Consider the following 16,831-nt stretch of genomic DNA (forward strand, 5'->3'; position numbering starts at 1 on the left):
AATCATGCAATCATGCTATCATCACATGTATGTCATGAATAGTATTTTATAAGGTCGGGCTTTACAGAACCAGCACATGACGGTGAAACTCAGCCAACGCCAAGGAACGACTACGTTTTTAAATGTAAAAACATGTTTTTATGTGTATATGTTAATTTAACAACCTTGGCGGACTCGGTTGGATGCCTCGGGCCAAGGTGTCACCGAGTACAATTTTTTTGGAGCAAGCCAAGTTTTAAGAGAGTCATAAGCCTTGTTGATTATTTTTGATGAAATGAATTTCAACTTCTCGAGTGCAAAGCGATTTGTGATTTACGTATGACTTGATTAACATTTGATTTCATGGGAGCTTCCCGAATATATTGATTTGATTAGAGAAAAAAAATGTCAATTGATCTTGACGGTGGAATTTTCTTTATGTAAAATTGTTTTAATTCAATATTTCAAATGATTGACTTGAATAAGATTATTGATCTATTTTTTAGCGAAAATTTTTATCAGTCTTGGTTAATTTACCAATTGAAGTGTTTATAATGCGTAAGAAATCCTCGGTTTTTCATATAAGGCACAAACTCCCGTTTGAAATAAATTGTTTTTATAATTCTGCATTTTAATATTCAACTGATCTGCTATTTGCTTGTTTCCCATCTACGGCCTACTCACGAAGCCGATGATCACTGAGTCTATGAGACTCACACACCTCTTTTTTCCCTTTTTGTAGATAGGGATCGGTCTAGCGTGTAATCATCGACCCGTACGGTCCATCGCAGATAGATAAAGGCATCTGATAGCATTTTATCTAGAGTCGCTCCGTTGTTAGAGTTTGAGTTGTAGTACTTGGTTTTACTATGTAAACAAATATTAGTTTTGATATAAACGAAAATTTGGGATTTTTGAACTCAATGTATTTAATTGTGATATCCTGACTTAAAGTCAAATTTTAATGGCTATGCTTGTTGTTGAATTCACGTTATGAATATATATGGTTCAAACTTTAATATGGTTTAGTAAAAGTGTACAATAAGTTATTGAGAAATTTCATTAAGGCTTGTTCGGGACTTGACGGGATATTTCGAAGGTCTCGGACGTCGATAGCGAACGAGGAAGGGTCGTTACAATGTTGGTATCAGAGCACTAGGTTTAGTCGAGTCTTAGGGATTTTTGTGTCAGTCAGCGGAGTTGTCGGAGTTAATGTAGAGTCTTGTTTATGGTTTGTGACTGCAGCACAAGTCATTGACAGGAGGCTATATAAACTCTTATTCCTAATAACCTACCCTTTTTGCTATCATCATGTAAAATTCATAAATGGTGCCGTTGTCCGGTTTGAGATGCCACCTGAGACATGAACCATTATTAGAATGATCTTGAAGTGAAATGCTCCTAATGAACGGGTATTGTAATGACGTATTCTTTCGACTAAGGATGGAGGAAAGTGGAGTTGGACTAATAGGTCCGAAATAACTCATTTATTTGGTGGAGTTAACCATTGAGCCATGATTGTCAATGGTCAGAATTTTGATAACCATAGATGGTATTTGAGGTCAATATAAAGGGGCACATGTGATAATGGTAATAAAGGGTAAACCATGACCGGAACGAATAGTGATCATTGAGGTTAACTTGAGGTTTATACATTTAAGTATTAGGGGAGGTGTAAACTGGTATTCATGTGCACGGAGGTAAGTGCATTGTGTTGATTACGCTTGCCTTATCCATATATAAATGGCGTTGGACTTTTGGAATATTGTATAAGAGTATATGTGCTAAATATGTGTATAGCAGCTTAGATGGAACTGGTTTTGAATTCAATTAAGCGACGATGAGATTCCAAGGTTTGATTGAACTATGCTAGGGTATAGTTATAAATGCATGAATTAGCTCAAGGGTAAAAATCAATGATAATTATAATTGATTTGTGGTCAAAAAGAAAAAAGTTAATAAACAAATCTACTATAAGGAAGAGCTTGAATTTTGCTATGCTTAGCGTGAAGCCAAAGGATTAAAGGACTAGTTGTGGATTTGGTAGCTTAAACTCAAATGACTTAAAAATGTCGAATCTAGTCTAAATGCCATATGGAGTTCTATAATTGAGATTGATATATGAATTGCTTGAAAGATCAATTTAAAAGTCTATTTGGTCCGAAGTGTGACCTATGATACAAGTAATCAGTCTTGAATGTGATTTCCCTAGAGTAAGGAATTTAGAAAATATTGATTTTTGAATAAGCTCTAAGAGAGAGGTTTTGCACCCTAAGTTTAGGAAATCTTAATTTTATGATTGCAAAGGCAAGATATAACAATTAAGTGAATTGTCCATCTTATAGATGTAATTGATTAAGGATTGGTGAGTAAAGTTAAGATCGCAATGCAAGGTGATGTACACTTTGATATTATGTACCTAAGAGTTATTTGGAGACCATTGCGTAATCAAGTTGCATTGTCACAATATTAACTGTCCAGTGCCACGGCATTAGGAACATTTCTTGCATTAGACACATGAGCAAGGTGTGGAAAGTATGAAAAATGAATATAAAGTTAAATTCGGGTCATTGACCTTGGTATTGAACGTTGTTATGTGGAGATTTAATCTATTAGGAGAACGATACATGAATTGAAAGTTTTCCTTATTGATTTATATATCATGGTATGTAAGAAAAATGGGAGTTGGAAAGTTACTAAGATATTCTGCAATGTGATGAATTAAGAGGAATATTGAGTGGACTAAAGATGCACTCAAAGTTAAAAAGAAACACCAATGCCAATTGAGGAAATTGTGAATGAAGGGAATTTGAAGTTGGCATAAGAACATAATGAACTTCTAGTATCATTGAGAGGATCTACAATTTTATTATGATATAGTCGAAGAAAAGAGATTACTAATAAGACAAGGTCAATTATGTGGTGTACTAGAAACCTAAGAACGTAAATAGAGGTATGAATGGATGAGGACACATCCAAATATCTCAAAGGATAAGTGTATGCTTTGAAACTGAACGTGTTTGAGGGATTAATGAATACGTGAGTAACTAAGTGTTGAAAATGCATAGAATTTGAAAAGAATACATTAAATTACGGGTGTTAAAAAAAATATATGGTTAATAGTACTTTGGAATATTTTACATGCATAATGAGGTAGTATAGTATTTGGAACTGTCAAGGAGCCTAATGGCTAAACCATGGGTTATGTGATCACGTGATGTAAATTTGAAAATGGATATTGGCAATGAGATTAAGATGTACTTAAGTAGAATCCTATTTCAAGTTGTTGTAATTGCTAGCATTGACTGTGTAGATGTTAAAAGGAAAATAATGGTATATTGATTTAAAGGAATAGTATAAGATGATTGAAGGTAATCCCGATAATGAAGCTGGTTAATGAGAATCCCTCAATGTGGATTTATATGGATTACATTAGGGATGATGTATGGTAAAATGTAAATTAAATGATAACTTACATGTCCAAAGAGTAATTTGGAAATTGATCATAATTTAGTGTTCATGGATTAAATGTGATCTTTGAAAACGAAATAGAAGAATTATTTAAGTGATTCAGGATCTAAACAAAATATGTCTGATAAGTTGCATAAATGGCACAATAACAAGATATACCATTTGAAATGGAGCTATGTGGATATAAGGAGAATTCCAGAATAATAGTAAAATATATATATATATATATGATCGAGATGTAGAAGTAAAGGAAGTGTTATTTCAAGGTTATGCTAAACTTTTTATGTGGCGATAGAGCCACGAATGGAGAATAAATAATGATAGTATTATAATGCAAGTATTCAGAGGGGTTGATTTAGAAGATGAAATTTAACTTTGTTAATAATGATGTCATGCTTTGAGACATGAAGGAATTGAACTAATGAAAAGAAATTGATGGTGAATGAAAGAACTTCAATCAAAGTCAATGGTTGGCAAGTGAGTTGCCTTTTTGCATGACGTAAATCTCATTGGCTTAAGAATGAGGTTGAAGTATGAATCTTAAGATGTGCACGTTATAGAAAAACCAAAAAGAATTAAATCACCTAGAAGCAAAGTAAATATGAAGTATGTGGGAATAATTGAAGGCTTGAACTTCCCCCATTGTTGAAAATATGCACAGGAATGAAAATGGTGTGTTTATAGTGTTTTGAGTTATGTAATAGTACATGGGACCAAGATGACTGAATGTCAAGAAGTTTAGCACGAAATGGAGTGAACATATAATGATTGGGCATATATAAGTAACCAAAATTGTGATCAAAATTGGTAGGATTGAGATGGAAGTATGTTTAAGAATTAATAATGGACTTCAAGGCATACTTGGGATCATGGTGATAATAGAAGACAATTGTGAAGAGTATCGTGGTTTTGATTTCTTAGATGACAAGGGACCTATGTAACGTGTTTTAGTTGAAACAAAAATAAATGAGGTGGATAGATTAAAATCCCAATGAAGAAGGAAGTGAAATACGATTGTAAAGTGACATTAGTAACCTGATGCTAACGTGAATTCGGGGACGAATTCTAATTAAGTGGGGGAGATTGTAACACCCTGCGACCTCGTTAAGTAGTCAATAAGACCTTATCGACAGTACGAAAGGTCATTTGATGTAAATCTAAGTGTCAAAGAGCGATTACAGGTGTGAAGAATATTTTAAAATAAAATATTATTTTTTAAATAAAATAATATTAAAATATTACTATTTTATTAATTATGGGAATTAGTCTGAAGAAGGATTATATAACTAATTTAAGTGGGGGAGAAGAAGTATGAATGAATTTTTGAGATAAATGACGTAAGTGAAACTACGTGATTTTATTAAATAGAGCTAACGCGGGTAAGTCAATATTTAAATATTACGGTGATACCGCGTTAAAAAATAACTTCGATGTTTTGGTTGTACACGTGTAAGAGAAGGAAGATAGAAAGAAATTAGAATTTTTACACGTATCGGAAGGACCAATTTTAAAATATGAAAAATTTGAAGATTGTGTAGCAAATACATGGAAGTTGAAAATTAGTATGTAAATTTTATTGTTTTGAGGAAGTAAAATAAATAATTAATAAAATAAATAATAATAATAGTAAATGAATATAAAAATGTATATATATATATATATAATAGTATAAAAAACAAAGAAGAGAAATGATGATGGTAGGGCTCGCAAAGAATGAAAAAAAGAAGGAAAGTAGAGAAAAATAAAGAAGATGATGAGGAGAGAGAAAAAGGAAGGAAAAATCTTGAGAGTGTTGACCAAAGAAAGAAGAAGAAAAGAAAGAAGAAGAAGAGAGAAAAAAAAAAGAAGAAGAAAGAAAGAAAAAAAAAGAGAAGAAAAGGAGGGTGACGGGCGGTGAGAGAGAGAGAAGAGAAAGAAGTTGGCTGTGAGGGAGAAAAAGAGAGCAAAAATATTCAATTAAAGGCCTACGGGAGGAGAGAAAGAAAAGGAAAGGAAAGTAGAGAAGGAAGGCCAACGGGAGGAGAAGGAAGAGAAAGAAGGCCGACGGGAGGAGAAGAGGAAGAACAAAGAAAAAAAAAGAAAAAAAAAAGTGGGCATGGCCCAATATGAAGAAATTGGGGAGAGTTCATAAAAAGGGCTCAATAGCCATAAAGGAGGAAAAACCCAAGAGAGAATAAAGGTGGAAAAATTAGACTTGGACTAACCTAGTCCAAATAGGTAAAGAAAATTTTCTTTGCTTTTATTTGGTCTATTATGAAGTTGGATTATTCTAAGCTAGCCACTTGTTTAATTAAATTTTAGTTATTAGTGATATGAATTAAATTTAAATTACTTTAATATAATATTTAAAATTTTTATTAGGAGGTGTCATAGGACTAAAGTAAAGAAGAAAAAATGAAACTTACGAATAGTGCTCAAATGAAGTTAAGAAATTTTAAATGATTTGTTGTGAAGAATTATTGTTGTCGGAGGAATTTATATGTATAATTTGGTTGAGAGTGTTAAGTTGAATGGTAAAATATTTGGAAGAAATGAGGAGAAATAATGTGGATTTATGATAGAATGAGAGAGAGAAGTGGAATTGATGTACTAAGTGTATTGGGTTTAAATTGTTGCTAGGAAAGTTTGTCGTGGAAGCGTGCCGAACGATGTATGTGACTGGCAAATAAGAATAATTATACACGCGTACGAATCAATAGCGACATAGTAATCCCGCTATTGTGAGGTGAGTAGGGAGTGCCAATTTTAAAATTTCCATAATAGTGTAAATATATGTATATTTTATTTAGATGCAAAATTGTGGATAGCATGTGCTGGTAGACATTTTAGGGAATTGTGCATGCAAATGATTTTAAAAATTGTTTTGAATATATATATTTATAAATTATATGCAAAGTGTTTTAAAAATTGGGAAACAAGCCCTTCACACTGTTTTACATAAAAATCCGTGCCTTATATTTATGCAATGTGCATTAATGGTTATATTGCTTATTAGCCATGTCATGCTGTCGAAATGTTTATTGATTTGGTGTGTTATTTGATTAGCTTACTGCAGTGGGTGAGTTTTCGTGGATCTACCTATTAGAGCGGCACGGTAAACCCCGTTATATTTTACCGTAGTATGAGAGGCGCAGAGGGTATCTCCTAAGGTAAGTTTAGAGTTCACTTCACGCTGAACTACCACGTGAGGGTGAAATTCAGCCAACGCCAAGGAACAGTTACGTTTTTAAACGTAAAAACATGTTTTATGTGTATATGTGAATTTAACAGCCTTGGTGGACTCAATTGGATGCCCCGGGCCAAGGTGTCACCCAGTACGATTTTTTTGGCACAAGCCAAGTTTTAAGAGAGTCATAAGCCTTGTTGATTATTTTTGATGAAATGAATTTCAACTTTTCGAGTGCGAAGCGATGTGTGATTTATGTATGAGTTGATTAACATTTGATTTCATGGGAGCTTGCATTATATATTGATTTGATTAGAGGAAAAAATGTCAATTGATCTTGACAGTGGAATTTTCTTTATGTATTGTTTTAATTCAATATTTCAAATGATTGACTTGAATAAGATTATTGATCTGTTTTGTAGTGAAAATTTTTATCTTTCTTGGTTAATTTACCAATTTAAGTGTTTATAATGTGTCACATCCCGGAACTCCCATCGGGCCCGTGACAACCATCACGACGTCCCGATAGGCACTCGTTACCTCGAATGCTGATCGAAACCCCGCAAGGCTTAGCATCAGCTTTCGCATCTCTCCGGTGAGCGACAGTTATTAAATCTTGCATTTCAAGAAATCATAAGTCGTTTCCAAATCAAAATAATAAAATATTAGTTTCTGGCTCATAGAGGCATTTTTGTCATTTTTCTTCGATAATACTGAAACTCGCCAAAAACATGGTGTAAAAGCTAAATATGTTCATACATATTTTAAATAAGATAACTAAAGTATAATATTACTTTTACAATGACATGTGGGCCCCTAACTAACCAATAAGATGCGAGACTATGAACCTATAATTTTGACAATGCAAGGCTAACTGAAGTCCTTGATGCAATCGACTATCTACCGGCTATCCCGAACCTAAAATGTGGGGAATTGAGGGTGGTGATGTTATAAAATCCCAGTGAGTAAACAGACACCATCTAAACTATCTAAAGGTGAGTAAAGTGAGACAATGAAAAATAATTAACTTTAGCAAATTTTTTACATCACGAATATTCATTTCAACCAAATAATGAATATGGCTCGTGAATTTCTCAAAATTTGGCTCATGCCAAATCCTGTACTCGGGGACACCTGGACCAGGGCCATCCAACTGAGTCCACCAAGGTTGTTAAAAATTCATATTTCGCATAAATCATATTTTTATTTTGAAACATAGCCGTTCCTTGGCGTTGGCTAAGTCTCACTCTCAAGCGATGGTCTAAGTGAAGTGCACTCAAAAAGCCCACCTCAGGAGATACCCTACGCGCCTCTACGACCGAGGTGAGAATATAAAGGAGTTTGCCGTGCCCTTCTGATAGGCTGGCCCACGGAACCCCCTACCACTGCAGTAGCTAATCTTTTATCTACCACCTGATTTATAAAATCTTTTTCTGCATGACATGGCAATTTATCGTAACTAGCCTCTCAAGGCTAAATACACAATACAAATAATTCTAACACCAAAATCAGTTTAGCCATTCATGCTCATATATTGTCATAAGCCATTCAATTTAAAACCATAAATTTACAACACAAGCAGACAATCTCCAATTACTCTATTTTCAAAACCAGTATTCGATTTTCCAGAAAATTTATAAAATCAATTTATAAAATCACAATTTCTCTTGAAACATAGCAATTTACCATTTAAACCCATTTTTCATGAAATCACACAATTGTATAAAACTACTCTAGATAATTAAGACGATAATAAGTTTACTCACAGTTTTCGAAAACTAAATTCGGGTACTCCAACTATTACTCCTCGGGTGCAATTTCTTTGCCCTTGCCAGAGGATTCGCCACCTTGACAAATTGCACAATTAAGAGGTTTACTACTTTGGTACTAAACCAAAATAAACTAATTTATACTACTAATGCATGATATGAAGTGCAAAATGTCTAAATTTTGCCTAAACGAGATGTTAGCCTATTTCGATCTTTTACCCGATAAATCAATATACGCGTCCGTTTAAACTCCAAATTAATTTTTTTCAGTTTCTATACCTCAATTGCACCCAAATTGACTTAATGTTCCTCAGTGTGGTGCAAATTATCAGTCTCGATAGCAAATTACGAATATACCCCTAGTGGGTAAAAATTCATATTTTTGCTCTGAAATTCTCATTATTTTTTTAGGCTCGTAATTCATCATTATTCATCATAATTCCTCAAATAAACATCAAGATCAGCAGCCAATATTCCCCTAAAAAATTCGGCCAATAATGGTAATGGAGGAAAATGAATTCTTTTCTTGTTGTTTTGTTTCTAAATTTGCTAAACTAACTAAAAACACTAACATAACTTAAAATCAAATTAATCTAACTTCATTCTCTCTCCATACCCATTTGGGCAGCCATGAATTCACCATGAAAACATGAAATCTAACCATGGAAAATAAGGAGAAATGTATGGGAAAGGTAGATCACAAGTCAAAATCAAGAAATTTTACCTTTGATTGCTTGATTCCTTGAAATCCACCAATTTTCCTTTAATTTTCCCACCTAGGTTTCTTTTTTTTTCCCTTTCCTCCTTTTGTTCTTCTTTTTTCTTTGTTTGGCCGGCCATATGAAAGAGAATTGACTGATTTTATGTTTATTTTAAAGTTAAATAATTAATGAATATAAACTTGACACATGTCACCTTATTATTGGTCCATGTGTCATTTCTTAAGTATTAAGCTTTCTCTCTCCACCACACATTATTCAAGGGTCAAAAATGATGATGGGTGAAGACCTTGTGCTGGAAAAATGCTCTGGGGGTGCAAAATTACCGTTTTGCCCCCGAGGTGGCAAAATTACATTTTTACCCCAAAAATTGAAAAATTACCCATAGACATATTTTTCATCCCTTATACTCATACCATTCTCCAATTTGTCAAATGTGATCTAAATTCTCTCAAAATCTCAAAATTTGTCCGCGAGTGGAAAAATTACGATTTTGCCCCTACAATCCAAAAATCACCGAAATTAAACTTTTTCACTACCAAACCCTCAAATTATACTCCAATACTCAAATTATACTTCAATAAGTTAAATGGGGCCAAAAAATATTTTTTCTCAAAATTCCTATTTTGTCCCTAAGTGGCAAATGACCATTTTGCCCTAGGATAGTGAAAATTTTGGTTTGACTCCAAATTGATCCTTGAACTCCGAATTACCATTTTGAGTCATCCCTGAACTGTGAAACTCTTAGTTTCACCTCCAAATTCCTATTTGAACTAGTTCGAGGCTTAATCGACTTAATGGTACCATTGGGGCAATATCGTCTTTTAACGATTCTTCAAACTTCCTAAATATGCAAACATTCTATTGAGCATGTAAATAATGTTGTAATTATTTGATGGAATAGGGTTTGACATAATGCGTAAGAAATCCTCGATTTTTCATATAAGGCACAAACTCCCGTTTGAAATAAATTGTTTTTATAATTCTGCATTTTAATATTCAATTGATCTGTTATTTGCTTGTTTCCCATATACGCCCTACTCATGGAGTTGATGATCACTGAGTCTGTGAGACTCACAACCCTGTTTTTTCCCTTTTTGCAGATAGGGATCGGTCTAACGTGTAATCATCAACGCGTACGGTCCATCGCAGATAGGTAAAGGCATCTCATAGCATTTTATCCTGAGTCGCTTCGTTGTTAAAGTTAGAGTTTTAGTACTTGGTTTTACTATGTAAACAAATATTAGGTTTGATATAAACGAAAATTTGAGATTTTTGAACTCAATGTATTTAATTGTCATATCATGACTTAAAGTCAAATTTTAATGGCTATGTTTGTTGTTGAATTCACGTTATGAATATATATGGTTCAAACATTAATATGGTTTAGTAAAAGTGTACAATGAGTTATTGAGAAATTTCATTAAGGCTTGTTTGGGACTTGATGGGATATTCCGAAGGTCTCGGACGCCGGTAGCGACCGAGGAAGGGTTGTTACATGTATTAATTACAAATGTTTATTTGGTTTAAGCAAATGATAGTACCACTATTACTAGTCGATTTATATCCGTAAAAGAATATTTGATTTAATTGTCCAGAATCTCAACTAAGGCTTGTTTGGGATTTGGCTGGTTCACTCGTAAGTCTTGAACATCGATAACATTTGAGGAAAAGGTTGTTACAGAAAGCCTTCCATTGACACGAAAAGTCCATTTATAGTCACTGATACCTTCGAAAGCCTAGTTACTCGCTTTAAATGGTTTTATAATATCATAAGAGATTTTAAACTGAGTTTGTTTTTCATTTTTGGTTAAAAGAGATAATAATTTGTTGTTTTCATGGGGAAACATGAAGTGAAAGCCTTCCATTGATAAAAGAAATCCGTTTATAGCCACTTATGCCTTCGAAAGCCTAGTTAGTCGCTTTAAATGGTTTTAAAACATTATAAGTGATTTTAAATTGAGTGTTTTTCATTTTTGGTTAAAACAAATAATAATTTGTTGTTTTTATTAGGAAACATGAAGTGAAAGCCGTCCATCTGCAAGAAAAGTCCATTTATAGTCACTCATGCCTTCGAGAGCCTAGTTACTTGCTTTAAATGGTTTTATACTCTTATAAATGATTTTAAATTGAATTAACTTTTAATTTTGGTTAAGAAATGTAATAATTTGTTATTTTTATCCAGAGACATGAAGCAGAAGCCTTTCTTTGACAAGAAAAGGCCATTTACAGTCACTCATGCCTTTGAAAGACTAGTTACTTTCTTTAAATAGTTTTATAATATCAAAGAGGTTTTAAATTGAGTTTTTTTTTTCATTTTTGGCTAAAAGAGATAATAATTTGTTGTTTTCATCGAAAAACATAAAGTGAAAGCCTTTCATTGACAAGAAAAATCAGTTTATAGTCACTCATGCCTTCAAAAGCCTAGTTAATCGCTTTAAATGGTTTAAAAACATTATAAATATTTTTAAATTGATTTTTTTTCAGTTTTGGTTAAAAAAAATAATAGTTTGTTGTTTTTATGAAGAAACATGAAGTGAAAGCCTTCCATTTACAAGAAATATCCATTTATAATCACACATACCTTCAGAAGCATAATTACTGGCTTTAAGTGGTTTTATAATCTTATAAATAATTTTCAATTGAATTTTTTCTTAGTTTTTGTGAAAACAGATCATAATTTGTTGTTTTTATGGGGAAACATGAAGCGAAAGCCTTCCATTTACAAGGAAAGTCCATTTATAGTCATTCATGCCTTCTAGAGCCTAGTTACTCGCTTTAAATGGTTTTATACTCTTATAAAACATTTTAAATTGAATTTATTTTTCTTTTTTTGGTTAAAAAATGTAATAATTTGTTGTTTTCATCTAGAAACATGAAGCAAAAGCCTTTCTTTGATAAGAAAAGGCCATTTATAGTCACTCATGCCTTCGAAAAGCTTTGTTACTCATTTTAAATGGTTTTATAATATTATAAATGATTAAAATTTTTTTTTTCATTTTTGGTGAAAACAGATAATAATTTTTTGTTTACATCGGGAAATGTGAAGCGAAAGCCTTCCATTGACAAGAAAATCCGTTTATAGTGACTAATACGTTCAAAAGCATAGTTATTGGTTTTAAGTGGTTTTATAATCTTATAAATGATTTTAAATTGAATTTTTTCTCATTTTTTGTTCAAACAGATCACAATTTTTTGTTTGCATTAGGAAACGTGAAGCGAAAGCCTTCCATTGATAAGAAAAATCCATTTATAGTCACTCATGCTGTCACGACTCGAAACTCCCATCGAGCCCGTGACAACCGCCGCGATGTCCAGATAGACATTCATTACTCGAAATGCTAATCGACACCTCGCAAGGCTTAACATTAGTTTTCTCACTTCCCTGTGAGTATTAATTACTAAAATCATGTTTTAAAGTGATATGAACAAATTTCAATTCAAAAACAGTCAGAGAAGTTTCAACTACACAAGGGTATTTTGGTCATTTTTTCTAAAAATTTTGAAAACCAGTTAAGATGTAGTATATGAGAGAAATTTACACATTTCATAACCAAAAATAAGTTTAGATATTTAAAACATTCATTTAAAGTGAAATTATAGCTAATGGAATAAAATAAAAATAATGAATAAAATATTCCAATTTTTCATAAAACAATTTTTATAGAACGCTACGTAAATAATTTTTACAGCGTAAAAGCAAAATAAATTCCTACATACAGTAGCACATGCAGCCAGGTATTCAAAACATTTAACAATGACATGTGGGCCCCCGAATGACTAAAAGTAATAAGGCTGTAAACTTACAGTTTTTGAGGATGTAAGTCCAATTGTAGCCCTCAACAAAATGAGCTATCTATCCACTATCCTAAGCCTTAAATGGGTGGAAATGAAAGTGATGAGATTATATAATCCCAGTGAGTAAACAAATATCATCTAAAATATGTAAAGCCAAGTAAATGGAGATGATTGAAATAAATCATCATACTGTAATTTATCACCTTTCAACTCATTTCAACCAAATAAAATCAATTCATTTAAATCGAGTAATCAACATGGCTTATGAATTTCTTAAAACTTGGCTCGTGCCAAAATTATTTTCATACTCAGTTGTCAGGGATACCTTGGCCTAGGGCTATCCCAACCGAGTTCACCAAGGCTGTTAAAAAGTCATGTACGCATAAATCATGTTTTTATTTTCAAAACATAGCGGTTCCTTGGCGTTGGTTAAGTTCAGCCTCACGTGGTGGTTTGGCATGAAGTGAACTCTAAAGTTTTACCTCAGGAGTTATCCAACACACCTATTGTACCGAGGTAATATATAAAGGGGTTTACCGTGCCCCTCTCATAGGCTGGTCCACAAAAACCCGCCACTGCAAAGACTATAACCCACCAATTCAATAAAGATTTAACAGCATGACATGGCAATTATTTTATTTTACAATCTCTCAAGGCAAATCAACAGTTCATACATTTTCAGCACATTTACCAATTTAACCATTCATGCCAATATTGCCATAAGCCAATCAATTGGAACCATAAATTTACAACACATCAAGTGGTCTCCAATTACTCTATTTTCAAAGCCATCATTCAATTTCAAGACAATTTATAAAATCATTTCATTTAAACACATTTTGTTTATAAAACCTAAAAATTAACCATTTAAACTCATTTTCCATAAAATTTCAAAATCGGATAAAAACATACTTTAGATAATTAAGACAATAATAAGGTTACTCACAATTTCGGGAGTCAAATTTTTAGAGTACTCCAACTATCGATCCTCGGGTACAATTTTTTTGCCTTTATCGGAGGATTCACCACCTAGACATAATGCACAATCAAGCAATTTACCACATTGGTGCTAAACCATTATAAAACTATATGGATGCATGAAATGGAATGCAAATTGTTCAGATTATCGTCTAAACATGGTGTTCTACACAAATTAAATTGTGTACCTAAATAAAACGGTATTGGCCTAATTCGATCTATCACTTGATTAATTGGCCAATATGTCAAATTCAACTCCAATTAACTCCATTTTTCTTCCAATTCTCCATACCATCAAACACAAGTCAAATAGCATAAAATTTAGCAAAATCATCTTCACATTTACTCTTGGGAATTTTGGCCATGGTGGGTGCATCAATACTATGATTTTTCCTACTTGATTTTCTCACCGTAATTCATCATTTCCTAACCAATTCACTTGAAATAAAATCAAATCCACCATCCACACTCTACAAGGAAGATTCAGCCAATGATGGGTGATGGGAGGAAGTGAATTTTTTCTTGTTGGCTTTTCATGCTACACATCACTAACTAACTAAAAACACTAAAATACATTGAAATCTAACCAAATCAAGCATCAAAACCTCCCTCTAAGTGTTCGGCTAGCAAGGGATTCATCATGATTTCATGTGATTCAACCATAGAAAATAAGAAAAAATGCTTAAGAAAGAGAGATCTCAAGCTTAAATTGAAAAAATCTTACCTTTTTTCACTTGTTTCCTTGAATTTTCACACTTTTCCCTTGAATTTTTTCACCTAGGGTTTTGTTCTTCCTTTTTCTTGCTTCTCCTTGGTGAGGCCGACCATAATGAAGAGAAATGGGCTGGTTTTGTGCTAATTTATAAGGAGAATAATAAAAAAATAAAAGCTTGACACTTGTCACCTTACCATTGGTCTATTTTTAAATTCTTAACTATTAAGCTTTCTTTCTCCACCACATAAAATATTTCAATTATCCACAATATAAAATGTTAATGGATGAAATCCATGGGCATGACAAGTGTTGGGTGTGTAAAATTATAATTTTTCCCTTGGGTGACAAAATGACTATTTTGCCTTTATTCTCAAAAAAAGGCCGAAATTAAAATTCTTCACTTCTCAAACTCAAATTGTACTCCAAATGATCAATCTTAGTCAAAAAATTCATCCAACACTCACATCTTAACCTCGAGTGGCAAAATGACCATTTTGCCCTTAGGTCATGAAAATTCCAATTTGACTCCAAATTGGTCCTCGAACTCCGAATCACCATTTTAAGTCATTCTGGGGTTTTAAAATTCTCAATTTTATCTTAAAATCTCTATTTGGACTATTTCGAGGCTTAATTCAACTTAATTGTACCATTTGGTACATTGCCGTCCTTTAACGATTTTCAAGGTACCCAAGTAAGGAAACATGCATTCTTATGTAAGAATGGCATAACAAACATATTGTAGAGCCGGGCTTGACACATGCCTTCGAAAGCCTAGTTAGTCATTTTAAATGGTTTTAAAACATTATAAATGATTTTAAATTGAGTTTTTTTTCTCATTTTTGGTTAAAACAAATAATGATTTTTTGCTTTTATTGGGAAACATAAAGCAAAAGCCTTCCATTTATAAGAAAAGTCCATTTATAATCACTCACGTCTTTGAGAGCCTAGTTACTTGCTTCAAATGCTTTTATACTCGCATAAATGATTTTAAATTCAATTTAATTTTAAAGTTTTGTTTAAAAAATGTAATAATTTATTGTTTTCATTCAGAAACTTGAAGCGAAAGCCTTTCTTTGACAAGAAAAGGTCATTTATAGTCACTCATTCCTTCAAAAGCCTAGTTACTCACCTTAAATGGTTTTATAATATTATAAATGATTTTTAAATCAAATGTTTTTCATTTTTGGTTAAAATAGATAATAATTTGTTGTTTTCATCGGGAAACATGGAGCGAAAGCCTTCCATTGATAAGAAAAGTCCATTTATAATCACTCATACCTTCAGAAGAATAGTTACTAGCTTTAAGCAGTTTTATAATCTTCTAAATGATTTTAAATTGAATTTTTTCTCATCTTTTTGTTAAAACAGATCATAATGTTTTGTTTGCATCGACAAATGTGAAGTTAAAGCCATCCATTAATAAAACAAGTCTGTTTATAGTCAGTCATATCTTCAAAGCCAAGTTACTCACTTTAAATGGTCTTATAATATTATAAATCATTCTGAATTGAGTTTTTTTATTCATTTTTAGTTAAAAGAAATAATAATTTGTTGTTCTCGTCGAGAAACGTGAAGCGAAAGGCTTCCACTATTAAATGGTTTTATAAAATCATAAATAATTTTAAATTGAGTTTTTTTCATTTTTTGTTAAGACAGCTGAAAATTTATTGTTTTTATTGAGAAATATTGTGAGACCTCGACCTCTATAGCCTCATAACTAGGTGTAGACACGATAACTCGAGCCAAGAGTAATTTCGTCATTTCTTTATTGAGCCCCTAGAAGTATGCTTTCAAACATTTTTAAGGCCTAAGTAGGCCTAAAGCATAAATGAATGATGAAAATAAGGATTAAATGATGAAGGAAATAAAATAATGATGATTTCCAAAGTAGGCGCAAAATGGTCATTTTTCATCTCGGGTCAAAATTTTAATTTTTCGTAAACTCGAGTATTTTTAGACCATTGTGGACTTGGCCTCAGTGTGAAAAGAGTAAAAAGATTACACAAAGGATTGGAGAAGAATAAGCTAACTTGCTAAGGGCATTTTTATAATTTAAATGGAGTTGGATAAGCTTGAGCTATAAATATCATCTTCTAGCAGCTTCTTCTTCTTTTTTCTTCTTCCTTCTCACGTTTCTTCATCCTCCATGGGAGTTCTCTTCAAGCATCCATAACTTTCTCAAGCTAGCTCCACTTTTCATGCTTTTGTGGACCCTTTCATAGAACCTTTGTGCTCT

Source organism: Theobroma cacao, chromosome 6, assembly GCF_053813885.1.
Source record: "Theobroma cacao isolate CCN51 chromosome 6, ASM5381388v1, whole genome shotgun sequence".
NCBI classification, from domain to species: Eukaryota; Viridiplantae; Streptophyta; class Magnoliopsida; order Malvales; family Malvaceae; genus Theobroma; species Theobroma cacao.